The sequence below is a fragment of the Mandrillus leucophaeus genome, unplaced genomic scaffold (genome assembly GCF_000951045.1).
Source record: "Mandrillus leucophaeus isolate KB7577 unplaced genomic scaffold, Mleu.le_1.0 Scaffold241, whole genome shotgun sequence".
Taxonomy (NCBI): Eukaryota; Metazoa; Chordata; class Mammalia; order Primates; family Cercopithecidae; genus Mandrillus; species Mandrillus leucophaeus.
Window position 1 is genome coordinate 1639479 of NW_012102488.1, and position 24737 is coordinate 1664215.

The 24737-nt window shown below is 36.9% G+C and overlaps 1 protein-coding gene across 1 annotated transcript in view; it reads right to left on the reverse strand.

Annotated features, from left to right (window-relative positions):
• The window catches only part of PEAK1 (pseudopodium-enriched atypical kinase 1), a 183065-nt gene that overhangs the window by 120209 nt on the left and 38119 nt on the right, over positions 1-24737 (reverse strand). The window contains exon 3 of the mRNA XM_011982676.1: positions 20721-20880. The gene's annotated coding sequence lies outside the window, so the exon portion shown is untranslated. The remainder of the gene's footprint in view (positions 1-20720; positions 20881-24737) is intronic.

Sequence of the window (24737 nt, forward strand, 5' to 3'; positions counted from 1 at the left end):
AAAGACCCCGCATTGCCAAGACAATCCTAAGTCAAAAGAACAAAGCTGGAGGCATCACGCTACCTGACTTCAAACTGTACTATAAGGCTACAGTGACACTCATCATTCTTATAGGTTTTACTTTAGGGTCCCCATGCATGAGGCTCAGCTAAAGTCCTCTCCTCTCCAATAAATCAACATTAATAACCTCTCTCATCACTAGAGGTATCTGATTCCTGACCATTTTTGTCATACACATTCCTTTTCTTTATCAGTTTCTTTCTTTTCTTTTTTCTTTTTTTTTTTTTGAGACGGAGTTTCACTCTTGTTGCCCAGGCTAGAGTGCAATGGTGCAATCTCAGCTCACCACAACCTCTGTCTCCCGGATTCAATTGATTCTTCTGCCTCAGCCTCCTAAGTGGGATTACAGGCACCCACAACCACGCCCAGCTAATTTTGTATTTTTAGTAGAGACAGGGTTTCACCATGTTGGTCAGGCTGGTTTCGAAATCTCAACCTCAGGTGATCTGCTGGCCTTGGCCTCCCAAAGTGCTGGGATTACAGGTGTGAGCCACAGCTCCTGGCCTTTCTTTAGCTCTTTCTAACCTTTGATTCAACAAATACTATTTTGTGATTAATATGTGCCAGCTATGACATGGTATATACAAAGATTAGTAAAACAAGACGCTATTCTCAAAGAGCTAATTTCAAGTGAGGGGGAGAATAATATAAAATATACCAATATTTAAGACAAGGAAAACATTATAAATGCTATTATGAAATACTTATTGGGTGAAGGAAGTGTCTGGAAAGACATCATGAGGTGACAGCATTTGAGATAAGTTTTTTTTTTTTTTTTTTTTTTGAGACGGAGTCTTGCTCTGTTGCTCGGGCTGGAGTGCAGTGGCAATCGATGCAACCTCTACCGCCCCTGTTCAAGCGATTATCCTGCCTCAGCCTCACAAGTATCTGGGATTACAAGTGCGCATCACCACACCCAGCTAATTTTTTATTTTTAGTAGAGCCAGCGTTTCACTATGTTGGCCAGGCTGGTCTCGAACTCCTGACTCAAGCGATTCACCCACCTTGGCCTCTCAAAGTGCTGGGATTACAGGCATGAGCCACTGTGCCCAGCCTGAGGTAAGTCTTAATGAAGACAGATTACTCAGACTTGGAAAGAAGGTGGAAGAGAAACAGCACAGAAGAGACAAAGAAACAATGAGTGGGATCTGTTTATCAAACAGCAAGAAGTGAGCTGGGCACAGTGGCTCATACCTGTAATCTCACCAATTTGGAAAGCGAGGTGGGATGACTGCTAAAGGCCAGGAGTTTGAGACCAGCCTGGGCAACACAATGAGACTCTGTCTCACTGTGGTGGGAGGATCACTTGAGTCCAGTAGTTTGAGGTTACAGTGAACTATGATTGTACCACTACACTCCAGCCTAGGAGACAGAGTGAGACCCTGTCTCAAACAAGACAAAACAAAAACCAAAAACCAAACTAAACAACAAAAACCCAGTAAGAAACATAATTTTGTTTATAGCATGTAGTACTAGTATGAAGAAGTAAAAACCAAAATTAGGGGATAATATAAACATCTAAAAGGAAAAACAAAGATCCAAGACTTTGTGTTTAGTTTGTATTCTCTATAGGACCAGCCCATTGTTGGGTGTAATATATAATATTTGATGACTGATTTAAGCTGTCATAAAAAGCATCAACAATGTATACAATAATTCAAAGGCATCTAATAATCACAGTAAATCAACAGTGATTTAAGGTACTTAAAAAAAAGGCCCCCACCAAATTCATAATAAAATAGCTTCAGTTAATTGAGAATATATGTGGGGGAAACCATTCTTACCTTTCTTGCAATACAAATTCAATAGTTAAAAAAATTATAATAGGCTCCACTAATTTCATGATGTTTCTTCAGTGAAGCTCAGAAATAAATGTTACATATAAGTGGGTTTCAATAAAAAAGGAATCTCTACTGGTTTAACCTACTCTGTCCACTTTTCATCAAGTCTTTTAAGACAGGTGCAAACTGAATTTAGTAAGAAAATTGCAATAGCTTTGCAAGCAAAGGGAAGGAGCTAAAATTAGACAAAAGTTTTACTGAGAACAAGTTGCACTTGCATAATTAGGTATAACTCAGATAATTAAAGATGACATCTTCACTTTGGTAAACTGCCCAAATTAAACTGAAAGATCAGAATTTTCTTGTAGTAAAAAAAGTTTTAGAGTATAATTTTCTTTTCAGATATGGGCAAAAATTTCAAATTTGAAAAATAAATATAGATTCAAACTTCCAGAAATAAATGATGGGTTAAATATTTGAGTAATTAATTGCATATGAAATTGTAATATATGGAGGTAGAATGCAACAGCTGTTCATCTAATAATATATTTTAAAAGCTAAATTTATAATAGAGCAATTGTCACACTCATTTCCTCCCAGCAGTAGTCTATTCACTACCGAAGTCTTGATAATCAATATCTTTCTACACACTCACACAAATTCATTTTCTTAAAAGTACTTCTATGTTTAAATAGGTATACTGTGAAATTTGAAAAACAAAACAAAACAAAACAGAGGTATTACTTTAATACTACTATTATGACCCAAAGCAATTGTGAATGTTTCTTCAGGAGTGGCCCACAGCCCACAGGAATCATACTTACCTGAGATGCTTGCTTAAAATGTCGAGGCTTACTCCAATAATTCCTGGATCTCACTGAGATATAAAATCATTGCCCTTATCATTTTAATCAGTATTCTCACTTCCCTTTTTACTCATATTAAAATCCATGAACAACCATCAGTTTTCCATTTTGCAAACACTCTCTTGACCCTCCTTCCCACTCTTTACTAGTAAAATGCCAACCCAACCATGAGCTTACACCAAACCTGCTTCTGAGCAGATGAACAGTGCCAGGAAACACACACACACACACACACACACACACACACACACACACACACACAGTGCCAACTGTGCTCACTTAAAATTTATTACCACAAATCTCAAATGGGGATTTAACACCGTCAGATACAAAATCCAATCAGTTCTTTCTATATATTTACCTTTCCATTTTCCGATAAGAGTTTCACCAATCTTCTAGTCTTCTCAAATCTCCAACATCCCTTCCCCAGGTCACTTGCTACTTAGCCTCATACTTCAGTGAGAAAATAGATCCAACCAGATGAATTTCGTCTCATGTTCCCACAAATTCTACCAACCTAACTGTATCTACTCTCACACACATTGCCTTTTCTACCTTTACAATGGAAGAAATGTTCATGTTTTTCTTTAAGGACAACCTTTCTACTTGTGGCCAGGATCTCATCCACTTGTAACTTCTCAAGGAATGTTCTTGAAATACCTTTCTTCTCTCTCTTTTTGTTTTGTTTTAAGATGGAGTCTTGCTCTTGTCACCCAGAGCTGGAGTGCAATGGTGTGATCTCTGCTCACTGCAACCTCTGCCTCCTGGGTTTAAGCGATTCTCCTGCCTGAGCCTCCTGAGAAGCTGGGGTAACAGGCACCTGCCACCACGCCCAGCTAATTTTTTGTATTTTTAGTAGAGACGACGTTTTACATTATTGACCAGGCTGGTCTTGGACTCCTGACCTCAAGTGATCCACCCGCCTTGGCCTCCCAAAGTTCTGGGATTACAGGCGTGAGCCACTGTGCCAGGTCCTTTTTTCTCTTTTGCATCATCAGTTTCTCCATTCCAGATAATTCCCACCAGTGTATGAATGTGCCATAATCCCATTCATTTTAAAAAACAAAATAACTTTCCTTTGTACTCAGGTTTCCCTCTAGGTACCACTGCATTTCTCCATTACCTTCGAAAGCAAAACTCCTTAAAAAGAGTGCCCTTCACTTTCTCCCTTCCATTTTCTCCTCAATCCACTTAGTTCAGGTTTTTGTTCCCATCAGTTCACCAAAACTCTGCTAATTAAGGTGTCCAAAGACTGTATTTCCCCTAAGGCCACTGGCCAATTCTCTGTTCTCACCTTATCAAACCTTTTATTATCATTTCATATAGTTGATCACTCCATCCTTCCTGGAATATTTCCTTCTCTAGCTTCAGGGTTGCCACACTTCTCTGGTTTTCTTTCCAACTCGTTGGCCAGCTCCTTCTTAGCCTGTTTCATTGGCTTCTTCAGTACTAGATTTCTCAATGTTGGAGTGACCAGAAATATCCCTTATCTCCCTTTTCCCGTCTTTATCCATTCTCTTGCCCTAGGGGTTTTATCCAATCCTGTCTGTATATCATCTAATTTATGTTTTATTACTCCCAAATTTTATTTCTGGTCCATTTATCTCTTTTGAACTCTAGTATTTTTTATATAACTGTCTTCTTGACATCTCCACTTGGACATCACTCTTAACAACAGTTCCTTCTTATAATTATTAGTTAATTCAGTTTTTACCATTCCTTATTACAATTTGAATAAAACATATTTATTAAAACTTGTTTTTTTTTTTTTTTGAAAGACATAGGGTCTCACTTTGTTGCCCAGGCTGAAGTGCAGTAGCATGATCATAGCTCCCTTCTGCTTCAAATTGCCGGGCTTGAGTGATCCTCCCACTTCAGTCTCCCAAGTAGCTGTGACTATAGGTGGGTGTCATTGTACCTGGCTAATTTTTAAATTTTTTGTAGAGATGGGGTCTTGCAAACTTGCCCTGGCTTGTCTTGAACTCCTAGACTTGAGTGACTCTCCCACCTCAGGCCCCTCAAAGTGCTGAGATTACAGGCGTGAGCCACTGTGCCCGGACAGCATTCACATTTATTAATGTAAACTTATACATAAAGGTTCTTATAATTTTACAAATGTCTGTATTTTTAGCTGTGCTTCCTTTTTAAATTACCAATTAATATATTTTCTTTCTCTTTCAGACTTGCCAAGATTTATCTATTTTATTTATCTTTTAATGAACATTGCTGTTGGATTTCTACATTCATCCTTATTAATTTGGTCCTTTATTTTCTTTGAATTATTTTATCATTCTTTTTAAAAATCTTTAATATAATTGTTTACTTATTTAAGCAAATAACTTAATTTTTATAAAACAAAGCATGCTTCCCTGAAAAATGTAAGAAATACATAAAAGCACAAAATAGTAAAAGGAATAAACCAACCAATGTCCCATTACCCAGAAAGAAAAGGTGTTAACATTAGTGGAGTACCATTCCACACATCTCTCTAAGTATATATAGAAATGAATGGATGAACACATAGAATTGGAGAGATACTGAGATTACAGAACATCTTTTTAATTTAAAATTTAAACATTTCTTAAATTTAATTTTTAAAAAATTTGTGCAAGATCAGAGCTCACTGCAGCCTTGAATTCCTGGGCTCAAGAGATCCTCCTGCTTCATCCTCCTGAGTAGCTAAGACTACAGGTATGGACCTCCATGTCCAGCTAATTTAAAAATATATATATATATATATTTTGAGACAGGGTCTTGCTCTGTTGCCCAGGCTGGTCCTGAATTCTTGGCCTCAAGAGATCCAATCCTCCCCTGAGGACTGGATCAAGGGGTGGTTTCTCCCATGCTACTCTCATGATAGTGACTGAGTTCTCATGAGATCTGATGATTTTATAAGCATCTGGCATTTCCCTTGCTTGTAACTTCTCTCTCCTGCCACCTTGTGAAGAAGGTGCCTTGCTTTCCCTTCACCTTCCACCATGATTTTAAGTTTCCTGCAGCCTTCCCAGCCATGTGGAACTAGGAGTAAATTAAGCCTCTTTTCTTTATATATTACCCAGTTTCAGGTATTTCCTTACAGCAATGTGAAAACTGACTAGTACAATAAATTGGTACCAAGGTCATGGGGGACTGCTGTAAAGATACCTGAAAATGTGGAAGCTTAGATTTCAGAGGATGTACAGAAATACCTGGATGGCCAAGCAGAAGTTTGCTGCAGGGGCAGAATCCTCATGAAGAACCTGTGCTAGGGCAGTGTGGAAAGGAAATGTGGAGTTGGAGTCCCCACTCAGTTCCCACTGGGGCACTACTTAGTGGAGCTGTGAGAAGAGGGCCACCATCCTCCAGACCCCAGAATGGTAGATCCACTGACAGCTTGCACTGTGCACCTGAAGAGTTGCAGACACTCAATGCCAGCCCATGAAAGCAGCAGGGAGGGGGGCTGTACCCTGCAAAGCTACAGAGGCAGAGCTACCCAAGGCCATGGGAGCACACCACCTGCATCAGTGTGACCTGGATGTGAGACATGGAGTCAAAGGAGATCATTTTGGAACTTTGAGATTTAATAATTGCCCTATAGATTCAGACTTGCATGAGGCCTATAGCCCCTTTGTTTTGGCCAATTTCTCCCACTTGGAATGGGTATATTTACCCAATGCCTGTTCCCTCCATTGTATCTTGGAAAGAACTAACTTGTTTTTGACTTTACAGGCTCATAGGCGGATAGAACTTGCCTTGTCTCAGATGACACTTTGGACTTGGGCTTTTGAGTTAATGCTGGAATAAGTTAAGACTGGGGGACTGTTGGAAGGGTATGATTGTCTTTTGAAATGTGAGGACATGAAATTTGGGAGGGGCCAGGGATGGAATGATATGGTTTGGCTGTGTCCCAGCCCAAATCTCATCTTAAATTGTAGTAACCATAATCCCCATGTATCACAGGAGGGACCTGGCGGGAAGTGATGGGATCATCGGGGCAGTTTCCCCCATGCTGTTCTCGTGATAGTGAGTGAGTTCTCATGAGGTCTGATGGTTTTATAAGTGGGTCTTCTCCTTTCACTTGGCACTTTTCCTTCCTGCTGCCTTGTGAAGAAGGTGCTTTGCTTCCCCTTCACCTTCTGCCATAATTAAGTTTCTTGAGGTCTTCCCAACCATGTGGAACCGTAAGTCAATAAATCTCTTTCCTTTATAAATTACTCAGCTGTGAGCCACTGCACCTGGCTAGAAAATGATTTTTTTAAAAGTAGGCTTATACTATGAATGCAGTTTTTAAAATGAGATTTAATTTTACATGAATTAAACAGAAGAAACAAATAAGTAACACTGAAGATATTAATTACTTTTGGATAAATATTTCACTAAAAAAGATTGTAAATCCTAAAATATTTCTACAAGATAAAGTACAAAAAGTTAAAAAATGATTAAAAATTCAAATTTCTCTAATATTCTAAGAAATGCATTAAAAACTATAAATTTCTTCTGAGTACATTTTGACACTATCCCACAGGTTTTCATATGTAGGGCTCTTGGCATCATACATTTCTAAAATGTTTGTTATTTCCCATTTTTACTTTATTTTATTCCTAAAATTTAAACTTTTTTTTTTCTTTTAAATCTCCAGTTTTACCTTCTATGGTCTGTGAACAAGGTGTGTATAATTTTCTTTCTTTTAATATTTGTTTACATTTTCTTGTGTTTTAACATTTGATCAATTTTTGTGAATGTTTCCTGTATATCTGAAATGAATGTTTATCTCTGCATATCAATTATATTAAGTTCATTCACTGCTCATGTTACATAAATACATGTGTTTATTTTTTTCTACTTTGTTCTGTCAACTTCTGAAAGATGTGTGCTAAAATCTCCCACTATGATCTTGGTTTTTATTAAATTAAAAAATTATTAGCTTTCTCCTCTTTATATCAAAGCTATATTGCTAAGTGGATTAATATTTATAAAACAATTTACCAAGATGATAATGAAATGTATCTTCGTTTCTTTTAATTGAATGAGTTTTTGCTTTGAATTCTATTGCTATTCCTACATTTTATTTGCCTGATTAATCTTCTTCCTAACCTTCTAGTCTATGTTTTATGTGCTTCTTGTAAACAGCAAACATTTTTTCAAACTGATTTGAGAGGCTACCCTTTAATAGGTGAATGCAACCATTCTACATTGCATTTCTATTTCTCATGTTTTCTTATAGCTTCTATATTTTCTTTTCCTGCTATATGCTACCTTTACTGAATTTTCTATGTTCCATTTTTCTTTCTCCCTAATGGTTTTGAACTTAAATATAGTTTCTTTTCATCTAGTAATTATGCTTATCATGAGTATTGCATGTCTAAAAGAATGTCAGTTTTATAATTTGGACAGGTATTGAACTCTTAAGTACAAAATTATTTTCCCAAAGAATTTTGAAAGATACTATCCCACTATTTTTTTGCATCCAGCATTGGTAATTATAGGATTATTTCTGGTTACTACTCTTTCTATCTATCCTCAGTGTCTCTCAACTCGCCTTTCTTTTCTTCCTAATTGTCTGTCCTTTCTTTTGAATTGTTAACTTCAAAAAGCTCTAAAGTTTTCTTTTTTGATGAATGCAGTGTCATCCTCCATGTCTCTGAGGATAGTAATTATATTTATTCTAAAGCCTTGTTTTGCTTCCTTTATTAGCTCATCCCTTGGGCATTAGTTCTTCCATTTATATAGTTTGGTACTCTTCTTCATGATATTAGTTTTCTTCAAATATTTTGTGATTCTGGGTTGTGACCCTATCTTTGTTTGGACTTTAGAAATACCCTGTTAGTCTGTGACTGCTGTATGTGATTACAGCAGCATGAGTCAGGGGAGAAAGATATGCCACTAGGTAGTTAAAATGGATAGTGTTCTAGGGGTTTCCTATCCTTTCTGGATACTGACAACATTAGGAGTACTCCCTTGGCTTTTAAAGCACCCAGATTTCCTGTTTTTGCACGTCAGACACCAAGAAAAACTGTAAAGGTAGGGAGAGGTAGTTCTACATGTCTGTTTGTCCAGGAGGCTAGACATAAAGCATCCCCAAATAGCCATTCATACCTTTTGCAGTATTCCAATCCTACACATATTTTAGATTATAGTTCTTATCTGTATTCCAGTGCCATTTATCAAGGGCTCTCCATGGTTTTTGGCACGTTTTGCTGTTTCCTATCACAGTTGTATTTAATTGGTACTATATATTCTTTATAGAGGGAGAGGAGGATTATTTTTAGGAATGTGTAGTAGCAAAGGGAGGCTGCAGCATGTTCTCAATGTACCATCTTGTACTGAAGTTGCAAATAGATATGTTTTGGCAGAGATAAATGGACAATATTGTACATACTTTTAAGGGAAAATGTGCTTTTTTACTATACTTTCCCTTCTACTGAAGTATGATCTCATAATAGTAAGCAGGGGGTGTTTATCCAGTAGTTTCTAACTCTAGATGCACATTACTGTCCTGAGAAGCTGCTCAAACGTCAAAGTGTAACCCCAGAAATTGTATTTTAATTGAACAAGGGCGAGAAACACTGGTACAGCAGAAGAATAACTGCAGGTTAGGGAACAGACTAATTTGAGTTCAAACCACCACTTACTAAATTACGTGACTTTAGGCAAAACACTTTTTGAGCCTTAGTTTCTTCAGCTGTAAACTGGGTTTATAAAATTGTGGTGAAGACTAGAGATAATATAAGAAGAGAGACTAGTATCATGCATGGCAAATAGCATATGCTTATTAAATGTTAGCTCTCGTAATGCTATGTATAAGTAAGTAGATGAAAAACATGGCATAAAGGAAGATCAAGTGAAACAGGACATCCCTTCATACATCAAAATCTTACAATGACTAAAATTTAATTCCAAATGTTACAGGAGCTGACAATCACTACCAGATTTACAAACTGAGCAAGATTATGGGATTTACAGAGTATTTCCTTCACATATTACCATACCTCCTGGGCTCTTTTAACATTCTCCTTTCAATGCATCTTTCAAAGACCACTCTCTAGGATATCACACGATTGCTCAATTCTACATTTCCAAATTTCAGAGAGTAAAATCTGTCAATAATAATGGCAACCTAATTATATGTTGCTGTTTGTATTTCTTCAAATACTATGAAAAATAGATGAGCACTTTTAAGTTGCAGGAAGAAAGAATAACTAGAAAGCTGTGGATCCCAGGAATTAAAGAAACTTTAGTGTCTTCCAGGCAGGAAACAATCCAAACCTAATTACAACCAGCTGGAGACAGCTCCAATTTCAGGAATGCTTAGATACTAGCAAAACACAGTGATGCCCATTTGCTGACAAGTAAATGTTCATATCTTTGTCATCTGTGTCATTCAGAAACATTCATATGCCACTTGGCAAAACAACTTCTTAATAGGTAATATTCATTGAATTCTTATAAAAGTTTTAATTCATTTCCAAATACAACTATAATACTTCACTATTTCAACATTTGAGAAAAATTATTTTCTCTTGTTTCTTTACAAATGTTTGGTTTGGCTGGGTGTGTTGGCTCACACCTGTAATCCCAGCCCTTTGGGAGCCCAAGGCGGGAGGATCATTTGAGCCCAGGAGTTCAAGACGAGCCTGGGCAACATAGGAAGTCCGTCTCTACAAAAAACAAAAAAAAATGAGCCTGGTGTAGTGGCTTGTGTCTTTAGTCCCAGCTACTTGGGAGGCTGAGGTGGGAGGGTCTGCTTGAGCCCAGGAGGTTGAGGGTGCCCATGAGTCTGGGCAATAGAGTAAGACCCTGTCTCAAGAAAAAAGTTTGTGTTCATAAATTATTAATGATCATATACATTAAACAATACAGTCTCAGTTTTAAAAACTTTGTTGTAAAAGTAAATCCATGGGTGTAATCACAGTAAAACTGACAACACCACCTTTATTTAGACTTAAACTAAACCTTAAGAGGGCCCAACTCTGGCTGAATTCAATATATATTAACATGGTAAGTCTGACACTAATCCTCAAAAACAAATTCTGTGGCCACTAAGCACATGGAAGAGTGTTCAATGTCATTATTTTTCAGTGACATGCAAATTAAAATTTCAATTCTGAACAGTTTATTCCAGAAAAGGAAGATATACTTCCCGTTCATTTTATGAGATCTGCTTTATCATGATGCTAAAATCAGGCAAAATGTTTGGTATAATTTGTTTGGCAGAGAACAAAATTTTAAAAAGGCAAAACAGTACTAACAAAATCAATAAAAACTATACACCAATATATCTCATAAACATAAACACAAACATCTCAACAAAATGTTCCCATTGTATGTAAAAAGCATAATGCATCACAACTAAGTGGGGTTCATCCTGGGAATATAAGGAAAGTTCAAAAATTTTTTAAAAATCTGTAAATGTAAACCACTATATTAACAGCTCAAAAAATAAAATCCATATGATCATATCAATTGATATGGAAAATTTGACAAAATCCAACAGCCATTCATAATGAAAACTCTCCGCAAACTTGAAATAGAAGGGAACTTCAACATAAAGGGTACCTACAAAAAAACTACAGCTAACATCATATTTAATAGTGAGAGTGACTACTTCCTTCTGAAGAGAGTGCAAGACAAGAGTGCCTATACTATCATCATTCCTCTTCTACATATCCTGAAAGTTTTAGTGCAACAGACAAGAAAAAGAAGTAAAAGGCATATATTGGAAAGGAAAAAATAAAACTGTACCTATTTGTGTATGACACGATGATGTATGTGAAAAATCCCAAGGAATCTACAAAAAACTTCCTAGAATTAATAAGTATTTTAAGATTGTAGGATACATGGTCAACATAGGAAAGTCAATTATATATCTATATACAAGCAATGTACTAATAGAAACCAAAATTTAAAACAATAACTTTCAGATCAGCTCCAAATAAAGAAAATTTTAAAAGAAATCCTTGGGTATAAATCTAAGAAAGCCAAGAATAGGAGGAGTATGTTGAGAACTATAAAATGCTAATAAAAGAAGTCAAAGACCAAAATAAATGGAGAGATAGACTAGGTTCAACTGGAAGACCCAACATAGTAAAGATGTCAATTTTCTTCAAACTAATCTGTACATTTAATACAATTCCAAACAAACGCCCGCTTTTTTCACTGAATAATATATAACAAATATTTTTCCACATCAATATTTTTCTATAATATCATTTTAAATAGCTCAATTTCTGGATTTATCTTAACATTAATTACCCAATCCTTTGAACTTGATGTTGAATTTTAGTATTTACAGTATGTTCCATATTTCTCTATTATAAACAGGGTTTAGTAAATATTCTCCTAATTCAATATTTGCACACATCTTTATTTCCTTAAGGTAAATTGTTAGAAGTACAATTTTTGGATCAAACAGTACACACACACACACACACGTATATTTATGCGCGTGTGTGTATATATATATTTAAAGTTTTGATAATACATATTGTTAAAATGCCCTCTAGAAAGGTCTTTCACCTTTTAAATTTTGACTTAAAACTCAACTCCTCTGAAAAGCCTTCTCCAATTAGCCTTTTCCCGCCAATCTCTATTTGGTCTCATTAAATTACGGTATTATTTATTGCACTATTTAAACAATTACTGCTTTAATAAGACATTAAGCCTCTAGGCTATCTGCTCAAAGTCCATGCCTTTGACGAAGTGTAACAGGAGAAAATACACAGGATGATAAACTGATGGGCTATGAAATCGCTAACAAAGGCGGCATGAAAGGATAAAGAATTGGAGTTAAGAGGGTATCACTTTTTTTTTCCACGAAAGGGGTCTATTCTAATTGTTTTTAGATTTTCCTATTTTCAGTTTGTGTCCATTAAAAGGCAGTAGTTGCAGGTATGGTTTGCATTTTCTGTATTATCTTTGGAATCAGTTACTAAAAAAAGTTCAAGCTATGGAAAATTTGTCAAATTCTCCATATCCTCAAAATCCATGTACGCTTTCTCTAGCTTTCTATCATGCCTCACTTATAACACATGAAATTCAAGTCAACTGATGTCTTCCAACAGGGAAGTACAACAATCATTCAGAAACACTGCCTATTGTGCCTTACTCTACTTATGAAATGAAATCACATATATTAAATAAGAAGAAACTACCAAACTATGCATATTCAGCATTTGACATCACTCACAATTAGCTTGTACCAATTAACTAGGCCCAACGTTGTGAATATGTTTCAATTAAGAAAAATTAATTACCTCTGTTAATTATGAAAGTCATAATGGGATTGTGCTGCTATCTTTTAGGAATTATTTGCTGAGAAATGCTTTCCCTAGTTTATTTCTATGCTTCCAGTATATGATTTTAAAACATGACAGCCAGTGTATTGCTAGATTCTTGCAAATATTAAGCAAATATACTAAAGCAGGAGCATATTTTACATAACCATGTGTCAGACTAAATTTGAGCCAAGAATGAGAACGAATGCAACTCATATCTGATTTATATTTGACAAATACAGAGATATCATAAGCTCCTGTTTTGAATGCCTACATGTTGTTTCCATGGCAACTGCATAAACATTTTCCTCATAAAACACAGCCATCTTCATTCTTTACATCCCATTATTTATTTCTTTCCACTCTCAGGAAAAAGCTTAATTTATTCCCCAGGAAAAATCGATCAATGATTTTTTTAATCAGTAGCATTTGAAGAGTAGGTGGCACAGTTATTTTTATGGAAAAACAATTTCCACCAACGCTCTTGCTATGTGATAGAAGGCCGACGGAAAATAAAAGTAGTTCTTGCTTTAAGGAAAGTGTGAGTACAAGCTGCAATGAATAATCCTTCAGAGAGATGAGAATGTGTATCAGAAACCCACAGATGGGCCAGGTATGGTGGCTTACACCTGTAATCCCAGCACTTTGGGAGGCTGAGGTAGGCAGCTCACCTGGGGTCAGGAGTTCTAGACCAGCCTGACCAACATGGAGAAACTCATCTCTATTAAAAATACAAAATTAGCCGGGCGTGGTGGCGCATGCCTGTAATCCCAGCTACTTGGGAGGCTGAGGCAGGAGAATTGCTTGAACTTGGGAGGCGGGGGTTGCAGTGAGCTGAGATCACGCCACTGCACTCCAGCCTAGGCAACAAAAGCAAAACTCTTTCTCAAAACAAAACAAAACAAAACAAAGAAAAAGAAAAAGAAACCCACAGATGGTTGGCAAAAGTGATCACATTCAACTCTTACTTCTCTTTTCCACATGTGTAGAATATGATGACAACTCCTTTATGAAAAAAATTATCTTTCATTCCTACAGAGTTTGGTAGTCTTTAAAAAAAAACCTTTGCTGTGTGATAGAGACTGTATGGAATGGCTAGCAACTACAGGCAAGAGAAAGATGAGCCCACTTCAAAGTAGATCAAATGACAGCAAAAGGAGGATAAAAAGAAACTTTGTCTATTCTTTGAGACTGAGGTAATTATCACAGATTTCTGTGGCAGCAGATGGCAAGATATCCCATATTGGAGTTTAGCTACCAAATTAACAATTTCTCAAAGTTCTCAAAGGAACAGTGGATCTATTGACATTTTTCAGTGCTCAGAATACTCCAGCCTTTAGTTCCCTTCTGCACTGGGAGCTCATTGGGCTAGCTGGGGAAGCCAATAGGGATGAGTATAGGTATTTACTGCCCTCTCCTCTGGGCTCTCCTGGTCCAACTATAATAGCATTTATCAGTGCTTTGTTATTACTTATATATGATTTCCTCAAGAGACTTTTTTTTTCTTTTTTTCTTTTTGTTTGAGACGGACTCTTGCTCTGTCACCCAGGCTGGACTGCAGTGGCACAATCTCAGCTCACTGCAGCCTCCACCTCCTGGGTTCAAGCAATTCTTGTGCCTCAGCCTCCCAAGTAGCTGGGACTATAGGCATGCACCACCATACCCAGCTAATTTTTGTATTTTTAGTAGAGGCAGGGTTTCACCATGTTGGCCAGACTGATCTCAAAACTCCTGACCTCAAGTGAGCCACCTGCCTTAGCCTCAGGTGTGAGCCATCATACCTGGCCTCAAAGGACCTTTATAACATCCTCCCAGTCTAACACAATGTTCTGTGAATTGTAAGGTGCTTAATAAGCAAGTGGAATAAAAGAAAATTTATTCATAATGTATACACATTTTCTACAATACATAATGCCCCTCAGTCAAAACACTGAACTGTCTTTCAATAATTCCCCCTACCACTTCGATGTTTCGATTCTCTTCACAGTCTTATTTCTTCCCCATTTGTACAAAGTGAATCTCTTAATAATCTACTCTTTTTCATTTATTTCCAAGGCCTATGTCAGGTATAGGCCAAGTATCTTTTGTATCTTTTTGTTTTTGGTCTTAAATGGATGTCTATACCTGGGCATGGTGGCACATGCCTGCCATCCCAGTTACTTTGGAGGCTGAGGTGGGAGGATCACCTGAGCCCAGGAAGTCAAGGTTGCAGTGAACCATGATCATGCCACTGTACTCTAGCCTAGGCAATAGAGCAAGACTCTGTCTCAAACAATTTAAAAAAAAAAAAAAAAGGATGTCTAACTGTTCTTGTACCATTTGTTGAAAAAACTCATCTTTTTGACCAGGCACGGTGGCTCATGCCTGTAATCCCAGTACTTCGGGAGGCCAAGGCGGGTGGATCGCCTGACGTCGGGAGTTCAAGACTAGCCTGGCCAATATGGTGAAACCCTGTCTCTACTAAAAATACAAAATAATTAGCCAGGCATGGTGGCACACACCTGTAGTTCCAGCTACTTGGGAGGCTGAGGCAGGAGAATCACTTGAACCTGGGAGGCAGAGACTGCAGTGAGCCAAGATTTTACCACTGCACTCCAGCCTGGCTTGGGCAACAGAGTGAGACTTCGTCTCAAAAAAAAGGAAAAAAGAAAAAATTCATCTTTTTTCATTAGATTACCTCTGCATCTTTGTTAAAAATCAATTGAATGTGTGTGTGTCTACTTCTGGACTATCTATTCTGTTTTACAGATCTCTTTATCCTTTTAATGACAATATACTGCTCAAGTACTGCAGTTTGATTAGTAAGTCTTGAACCAGGTAGTGCGAGTCTTCCCACTTTGTTTCTATTCAGAATTGTTTTTGGCTCTCTAGTTCCTTTACCTTTCCAAAAAATTTTTAGAATCAGTCTGTTGACTCCTATAAAAAAAATCTGCTAGTTTTTTTTTTTTTTTTTTTTTTTTTTTTTTTTGAGACAGAGTCTCACTCTGTTGCCCAGGCTAGAGTGCAGCGGCACGATCTTGGCTCACTGCAACCTCCACCTCCCAGGTTCAAGTGATTATCCTGCCTCAGCCTCTTGAGTAGCTGGGACTACAGGCGCGTGCCACCATGCCCAGCTAATTTTTGTATTTTTAGTAGAGATGGGGTTTCATCATGTTGGCCAGGATGGTCTTGATCTCTTGACCTCGTGATCTGCCTGCCTCGGCCTCCCAAAGTGCTGGGATTACAGGCATGAGCCACTGCGCCTGGCCCCTGCTGGACTTTTGATAGGGATTTTATTCAATCTATAGAACAATTTGAGAGAGCTGACATCTTAATATTGACAAAGCATGGTGGCTTGTGCCTGTAATTCCAGCTACTCAGGAGACTGAGGTAGGAAGATCACTTGAGCCCAGGAGGTTGAGGCCGCAGTGAGCGGTCTGGACCTCCAGCCTGGGTGGCAGAGTAAGACTTTGTCACAAACCAAAAAACAACTCCAATATTGACTCTTCCAATAGTTGAGTACAATATCTCTTTATTGGGATTTTCTTTGATTATTTTCATGAGTGCTTTGTAGATTATCAGCACAGATGTTGCACATTTAAAAAAATTTGTATCTATGTATTTGTGTTTCATGGTGCTATTGTAAATGCTATTGTAAATTTTATAATTTCAATGTCCAATTATTAATTAATAGTGTATAGAAGGACTGGGCATGGTGACTCATGCCTGTAATCCCAGCAATTTGGGAGGCCGAGGTGGGCGGATCACGAGGTCAGGAGTTCGAGACCAGTCTGGCCAACATAGTGAAACCTGTCTCTACTAAAAATAAAAAAAAATTAGCTAGGCATGGTGGTGGGCGCCTGCAATCCCAGCTACTCAAGAGGCTGAGGTTCAAGAATTGCTTGAACGTGGGAGGCAGAGGTTGCAGTGAGCCAAGATCACGCCAGTGAACTCCAGCCTGGGTGACAGTGCGAGACTCCGTCTCAAAAAATCATAGTGTATAGAAATATGATAGATTTTTATATAATGATTTTGAATCCTGTGACTTACTAATTCACAACTTATCATTAGTTCCAGTAGACTTTTTGGTAGATTCTCCGGGATTCTGTGCATAGAAAATGATTTCATTTGCAAATACTGAGAGCTTACTTCTCCCTCTTCAATCTGCATTCCTTTGATTTCTTTCCTTTTTTTTTTTTTATTTCTTTTATTGCTTTACTGAACTTCATATGACTACCTTGTCTTGTTCCCAATTTTAGGAAGAAAGCATTCACTTTTTCACCATTAAGTGTTACATCAGCTATATGATAGTTTTCTTTGCCCTTTACCAGGCTGAGGAAATTCCTTCAATTCCTAGTTTGCTGAGATTTTTTATTATGAATTAATGCAGTATCTAACCACTGAATAATCATATGGGTTCTTAAAATTTTTTCTTTTTTTTTTTTTGTGAGACAGTCTCACTCTGTCGCCCAGGCTGGAGTGCAGTGGGACAACCTCCACCTCCTGGGTTCAAGAGATTCTTGGGCCTCAGCATGCCCCAGAGTAGCTGGGATTACAGGTGTGTGCCACCGCACCTGGCTAAGATTTTTATTTGTTTTTTTCAGTACAGACAGGATTTCACCACGTTGGCCAGGCTGGTCTCAAACTCCTAAACTGAAATGATCTGCCCGTCTTAGCCTCCCATTCTTTTAATGTCTTGATATGGTGAATTGCATTGATTCATTCTGAAGATTAAAACAACCTTGAATTTTTGGGGATAAAACTTACTTTCATAATGCATTATCATTTTTACATATTGTAGGTTTTGATTTGCCAATATTTTCTAGAAGATTTTTTGTCTATGCCTGTAGTTTTCTTTCTTGTAATCTATCTGACTTATTTTGATATCACAATACTACTGATTTAATAAAATGAGTTGGGAAGTGTTAAACCTTCTTTTATTTCCTGGCATAATTTGTGTAGAACTGATATTATTAAATATTTCCTTGGTAGTATTAATTTTTTTTTTTTTTTTTTTGGTAGAGATGGGGTTCTTGCTATGCTGCCCAGGCTGGTCTCAAACTCTTGGCAAGTGATCCTCTCACCTTGGCTTCTCATAGTGCTGGGATTACACGTGTGAACCACCGCACCTGGCCAATCTATTATTTTCTCAAATGAGCTTTGGTAGTTAAGAGATGAGGTTATGGAGTCACACAAGCTTAGCTGTACCTCTAAATAGTCATTTGATATTGGACAATTTACTTAACTTTGAGAATGATTTCCTCATATATAAAATGGAAATATTGATAACAAGACTTATTGTCAAACAGATTTGTAAGTTTTAAAGATAATCCATATTCCGCTGAATGAATGTTTGTGTCCTCCTCAAAATTCTTATGTTGAAACCTAATCCCCAATGTGTTGTCATTTTGAGATGGAGCCTTTGGCAGGTGATTATATCATAAGGCCAGAGACCTCATGCATGGGATTAGTAAGAATCCTTATAAAAGAGACTCCAGAGAGCTCACTTGCCCCTTCTGCCATGTGAGGACACAGTGAAAAGACACCATTTATGAACCATAAAGTAGACGCACTTACCAGATACTAAATAAGCTAGTACTTTGGGACTCCCCAGCCTTCAGAACCATGAGAAATACATTTCTGTTGTTTTCAAGCCACCCAGTTTAGGCCCAATGGACTAAGCATATTAAAAACTAATCCCAAAGTTTCATATACAGTAAGCACTTAGTACACATTACTACTACTATATGTTATGTTATGTTATGTTATGTTATGTTATGTTATGTTATGTTATGTTATGTTATGTTATTTTTGAGATGGAATCTCACTCCGTCACCCAGGCTGGAGTGCAGTGGCATGATCTTGGCTCACTGCAACCTCTGCTTCCTGGGTTCAAGCGATTCTCCTGCCTCAGCCTCCCAAGTAGCTGGGATTACAGGCACGCGCCACCACATTCGGCTAATTTTTGTTTTGTTTGTTTGTTTGTTTTTTGTTTTTTAAAGACAGAGTCTCACTCTGTTGCCCAGACTGGAGTGCAGTGGCGCAATCTCAGCTCACTGCAAGCTCCGCCTCCTGGGTTCATGCTATTCTCCTGCCTCAGCCTCCCGAGTAGCTGGGACTACAGTTATCTGCCACCATGCCTGGCTAATTTTTTTGTATTTTTAGTAGAGATGGGGCTTCACTGTGTTAGCCAGGATGGCCTCGATCTCCTGACCTCGTGATCTGCCCTCCTTGGCCTCCCAAAGTGCTGGGATTACAGGCGTGAGCCACCGTGCCCCGTCCAAGATATTTTTAATCAAGGTTAATGTTAGTACAGGGAAGAATAATTAGAACATTCATTCTTTGGTATATACTTTCTCCTGCCTTATACTTATCAACAGGAAACAGGTTCTGCATTCCTTAGAATCATTAGAACTAGTACATGATGCTATTTGATTGACTTTTCACATCTCCTGCATTTCAAAGCAAGAAACTAGTTTCGGTCCATCATACCCATTCACTATCAAGACATAGTGACTCAAGCAAACAAATGATTATCTCTCAAAATCAAATTAACAGAAATCCAATGAGTAAGAGTTATAATTGTTCACTAGGATTTCATTTAAAAATTGGAAATATTTGAATCTTTACAAAACATGCATTGAAATAATTCTAGCCTAAGACTAAGAGGATCTAAGAATGATAAAGAATCTTAAGCGTTAATATAATTGCTTTCTACTCTACTTGAAATCAAATAGTATTTTCAATTTCACAAGAAGAAAAAATCTTATAATCCTTTAAAATTTCCCTCTCCTTTACTATTCTGGATTCTTGCGCATTTTATAACTCCCAATTCTTTCAAGATGATTTTCAAAAGGTAGAAAGAGAGGCAAAAGAGTAAATAAAGATTGTATTAAAATAAGATATCTAGAGACTAGATGTCAAGTAAGGAAAACAAAACATGAAATAAAGTTCAAAAAATAACACCAAAAAACCCTTTGTATATTGAATAGGAACTACTACCTATGTTACTTGATTATTTCTATGAAAAGAAAAAGTAATTGTTGAAGGATGAGAGGTAGGAGGCGGGACTTGACTCCAGAGGTGGGGCTCAGACACTGGACAAGATAGAGGACTAGCTAAAATGGTGATGTCAGGGGGAACAGCAGCCTTCAATCATGCCATGTGAATTTACTGTTGCCATGGCAACACCCAGACGTTACTGCCTCTTTCCATGGCAATGACCCAATGATTACTACCCTTTCCCTAGAAATTTCTGCATAAATCATCCCTTAATCTCCATGCAGTTGAAAGAAGGTATAAATATGACTGCAAAACTGTCCTGAGCTGCTACTGTCTGCCTACAAAGCACTCCTGCTCTGCAGGAGCAGTCAAAGAGCTGTGATACCATTGGAGCTGTAACACTGCCTGTTCAGTAAAGCTGTTTTCTTCTACCTCTGGCTTGCCCTTTAATTTGCCTTCACGAAGCCAAGTTCCCTCATGGGTTAAGCTCTGCTTTGGGGCTCACCTGCCCTGCATCAGATGGACTTCTAAATATACTAGTATTTTCCATATTTCTCAAATAATCTTACATTTCTAAATTAAGTTTATAACTAGGGAAAAAAAAACTCTTGTGAGCAAACATTAAGGACCAAAGTCTGATTACGCTAAATAAGTTATAAAATTTTAAGCTTTATCTATAGTTTGGCATGTAAGTTAAACATTTAAACTTAAAAAGAAATTCTTTCCAGTCATCTAAAATTCTTGGTGGAAATGTAACATGTTAGGAGAATTCTGCTTACCGTTTAAATCTGAAACACTTCATTCATTCTGGTGACAAAGGTGGTTTTAGCAGTTGGCATAACATTCCTTCCAAATTTCAAGGTGCTTTGGGTCTTTCCAAGATGAATGTCCTTTCTTCCTTGCCTCTCATTCCTTAGTTTCTGAAGATAGCAATGTTAACTGCAAGAGAAAAAAACAGAGCAAAACTGGAGAGTAATATCGTTTCAAATGTACTGGACATCTTTTCTTAGATATTCCTAATATCATCCTCACTCAACAGTTATAATTCATCTAATTCATTTAAGAAATATCTTCTTTACTTAGGTGGAGATACGCATAGAATCTCACACACTCAAGACCTCCCCATGGCATACCAAAGTATCAGTAACTTACAAGAACCCAAAGAGCACGGATGCACTTGAGATTTTCTAAGTCTTCATTTGATTGTTTTTGTAGAGACTTCTTCTACTAGAAGTTTATGAATATTAACTGTATGACAAGTCATTAAACTCAAACATTATAAAAATATGATTCTAAGGGCCACAATGTCCAACTCTGGCATAACCTTTCTAAAATATTGAAAGCAGGGATCTCCAAATGTAAATACTTCACTAGCCACTTTGCAGTTTTAGTTTAGGCTCAAGTACGATTTTTAATTTGGTTTTTAAAAATATCACCCAAAATTAAATACATGTCTACTTATTTCTGATTCTTGGGCATCCATTTTATGCATGTTCAAAACTGACCCAACCCCTAATTTGTTTCACTATAACACCAAACACAAGGAAAATAACTGAGTTACTGTATACCATATACAAGAGGATGTATATAGATTATATGCAAACACTACATTTCATATAAAGAACCTGAGCATCTGTGAATTTTGGTATGCATGGGAGGTCGTCCTGCAGCCAATCTCCTGAGGACACACCAAGGATGACTGTAATTCCATTTATTATATTCTTTTGCTAGTGTGATCATATATTATACCTCTACATATATTACAAAACCTCATAATGATACCATTCGACTTTTGTTTTAAAAAGTCAGTTTTTTTTTTTTTTAAAGAAAGTGACAGAGGAAAAAAAAAAAAAAGAAAAGTCATTTGTATTTATCACTCTTGGTGGTATTCATTTCTTCCTGTAGAATTGAGTTTCCATCTGGTATCATTGCCTTTCAGCCTTAGAAACTCTTAGTAGTTCTTATACTGTATGTTTATTAACAATAAATATCTAAGTTTTTAAAATCTGAAATTGTCTTACTTTACCTTCATTTTTGAATGATATTTTCATTGGATATTGCATTTTGACTTAAAGTTTTTCTTTTCTTCTTCTTCCTTACAACTGTACTGATGTAATACCATAATTTTTTTGTCTTCGATTTTTCTGTCAGCTGTCAGTAATACTATTGCTATCCCGCATTTAATGCTTCTTTTGTTTTCTGGCTATTTTGAAGATTTTCTCTTTATCTTTGAACTTTATTTCTATTTTTTTTTGAGATGGAGTTTTGTTCTTTTGCCCAGGCTCAGGTGGCACGATACTGGCTCACTGCAACATCCACCCTCTGGGTTGAAGCAATTCTCCTGCTTCAGCCTCCTGAGTAGCTGGGATTATAGGCGCCAGCCACCACGTCTGGATAATTTTTGTGTTTTCAGTAGACATAGGGTTTCACCATGTTGGCCAGGCTGGTCTCAAACTCCTGATCTCAGGTGATCCACCTGCCTTGGCCTCCCAAAGTGCTAGAATTTCGGGTGTGAGCCACCATGCGTGGCCTAACTTTGGACGTTAGTAGTATGACTATTATATGTCTAGATTTGATTTTCTTTGTATTTATTCTACTTGGAGTTTATTGACCTTCATTCTGTGAGTTATGTTTTTGGCCAATATGAGAAATTTTTAGCACTTATTTCTTAAAAAAAATTGTTCTGTCCCATATTCTCTCTTCCTCTTGGGGATTCCAATATATACATAAGTTTGACTGCTTATTATTTCACAGGTCATTGAGGATATGTTCTTTTTTAAAATTTTTTTCTCTTTATTCTTATTTTTTATTTTCTAACCAAGTAAGCAGCAATAAGTATTTATTATTTTGTTTGTTTGTTTAAGAGGCAGGGTCTCACTCTGTCATCCAGGCTGGAGTGCAGTGGCATGATCACAGCTCACTGCATCCTTGACCTTCTAGGCTCAAGCAATCCTTCTGCATCAGCCTCTTGAGTAGCTGAGACTACAGTCACACGCCACCACACTCTGCTAATTTTTACATTTTTTGTAAAAACTGGGTCTCAATACATTGCCTACGCTAGTCCTGAACTCCTGGGCTCAAGCTATCCTCCTGCCTCAGCCTTTCAAAGCACTAGAATTACAGGTGTGAGCCACCACGCCCGCTGACATACTTTTATTTATGCATCTTTCTAGTCAACCACATATGAATTATATACTTAGGAACTGCTGTGTGAAAGGCAGTGTTCTAAGTACTAGAGAGACAATAAAAACGCAAGATCTCTGCTCTCATAGAGTTTACCTTCTAGTACAGATAGATGGACAAATAATAAACTGATTTCAGAGATATTCAATGGTCAGAAAAAAATAAAATTGAGTGTTACAAAGAGAATGGGAAGGTGAAAATGCTGTTTTAGATAGTACATAAAGTAAAACTCTCTGAGGAGATGATGCCAAGTTGAAATTGAATAAAATGAGCCAGACACACGTAAAGATTTAGGAGTAGAATTTTCCAGATATAAGGCACACATGTCATAAGACAGGTAGGAGTATATAATGCTCTTAGAAAAAATGTTTCTAAATTATCAAAACAATTAATTAACAATTTGTGAGAAGATATCTTAAATATCATACCATTACCATGCCCAAAATTTAAAAATTGGCCTGATTTTAAACCTATTTACTAATTATTCCTGTGTAATAACAACAATGAAATAACCTTTTTAAGTTGTTAACTTATTTTACTAACAATGGAAATTGTGTTTGGGTTCTGACTTGCCATTTATTCAAAGCTTCTGCCAGTACTAATCTTTATTTTTATTTCATATTTGAAAACAAAAGTTCTTCTCTGCCTACATTAGAAAAGAAAGAAGTTGCCTTTCTGTTTTATTTCTTGACAGTGTTATGATGTTTTGGGAAAACATCATGAAGACATGAAAACAAGAAAAGTATTCCCCAAATATGCAGCCACATGCTGCTATGTCACCAACCATTTATGATGCAATAGCAGCATTCACCTAAATTAAACCTAAGCAGTTTCTTCCAGAACTTTCATGGTACTGGATTTTGGCTACTGGTAAAGAACAACATCAACTATACACCTTAAGGAGGAAGGAAAGAAAATACACTTACGGTATAAACTATGAAATGCATAATAATTCTTCTAAAGTAGGACTTGAATTACCATTATGGATATAGCACCAAACAAAACAGTAGGGCATATATTTCAATCCTGCTTCAGATAGATATTAGAAAACAAATTCTGAGCATTCTAACAGGGGACTGACCAGTACGCTAAAGGATATCAGGTAGAATAAAGAAAATATGCTTTGAAATGCATTTTGTATTCTAACTGGCTAATAGGGTTATGTGAAAGACATTATAGAAACATAGGTAATGCAGAAAAGAGGCTATAGTCTCAAGATTGTGAACTAAGAGGAAAAAAATCCAGGATCTTGTAGGTGGGGGCAGCATTAAGTTAAATATAAGGTGAAGGGACTTTCTGTTCATGAGTAAACAGCCAACTTCATCCAAAAATGACTAAATTCAGGATAAAGAACTATGTACTAATTTGGGAACATTAATAAGATAAGCATAATAAAACAAAAATAGGGAGGAAGGAATTTAGCCTTGCATGACTGAAAAATATAAAACGTGCAGGCTTGGTAGTAAGATAAATTAGACACTAGCTTCAATTCCCCAATTGGTTGAAGAAACTCAGACACTATAAATTATTTCAAACCTTTGACACTATATAATCTTTCTTTCTTTTTTTTTTTTAATTTTTTTTTTTTAATTATACTTTAAGTTCTAGGGTAC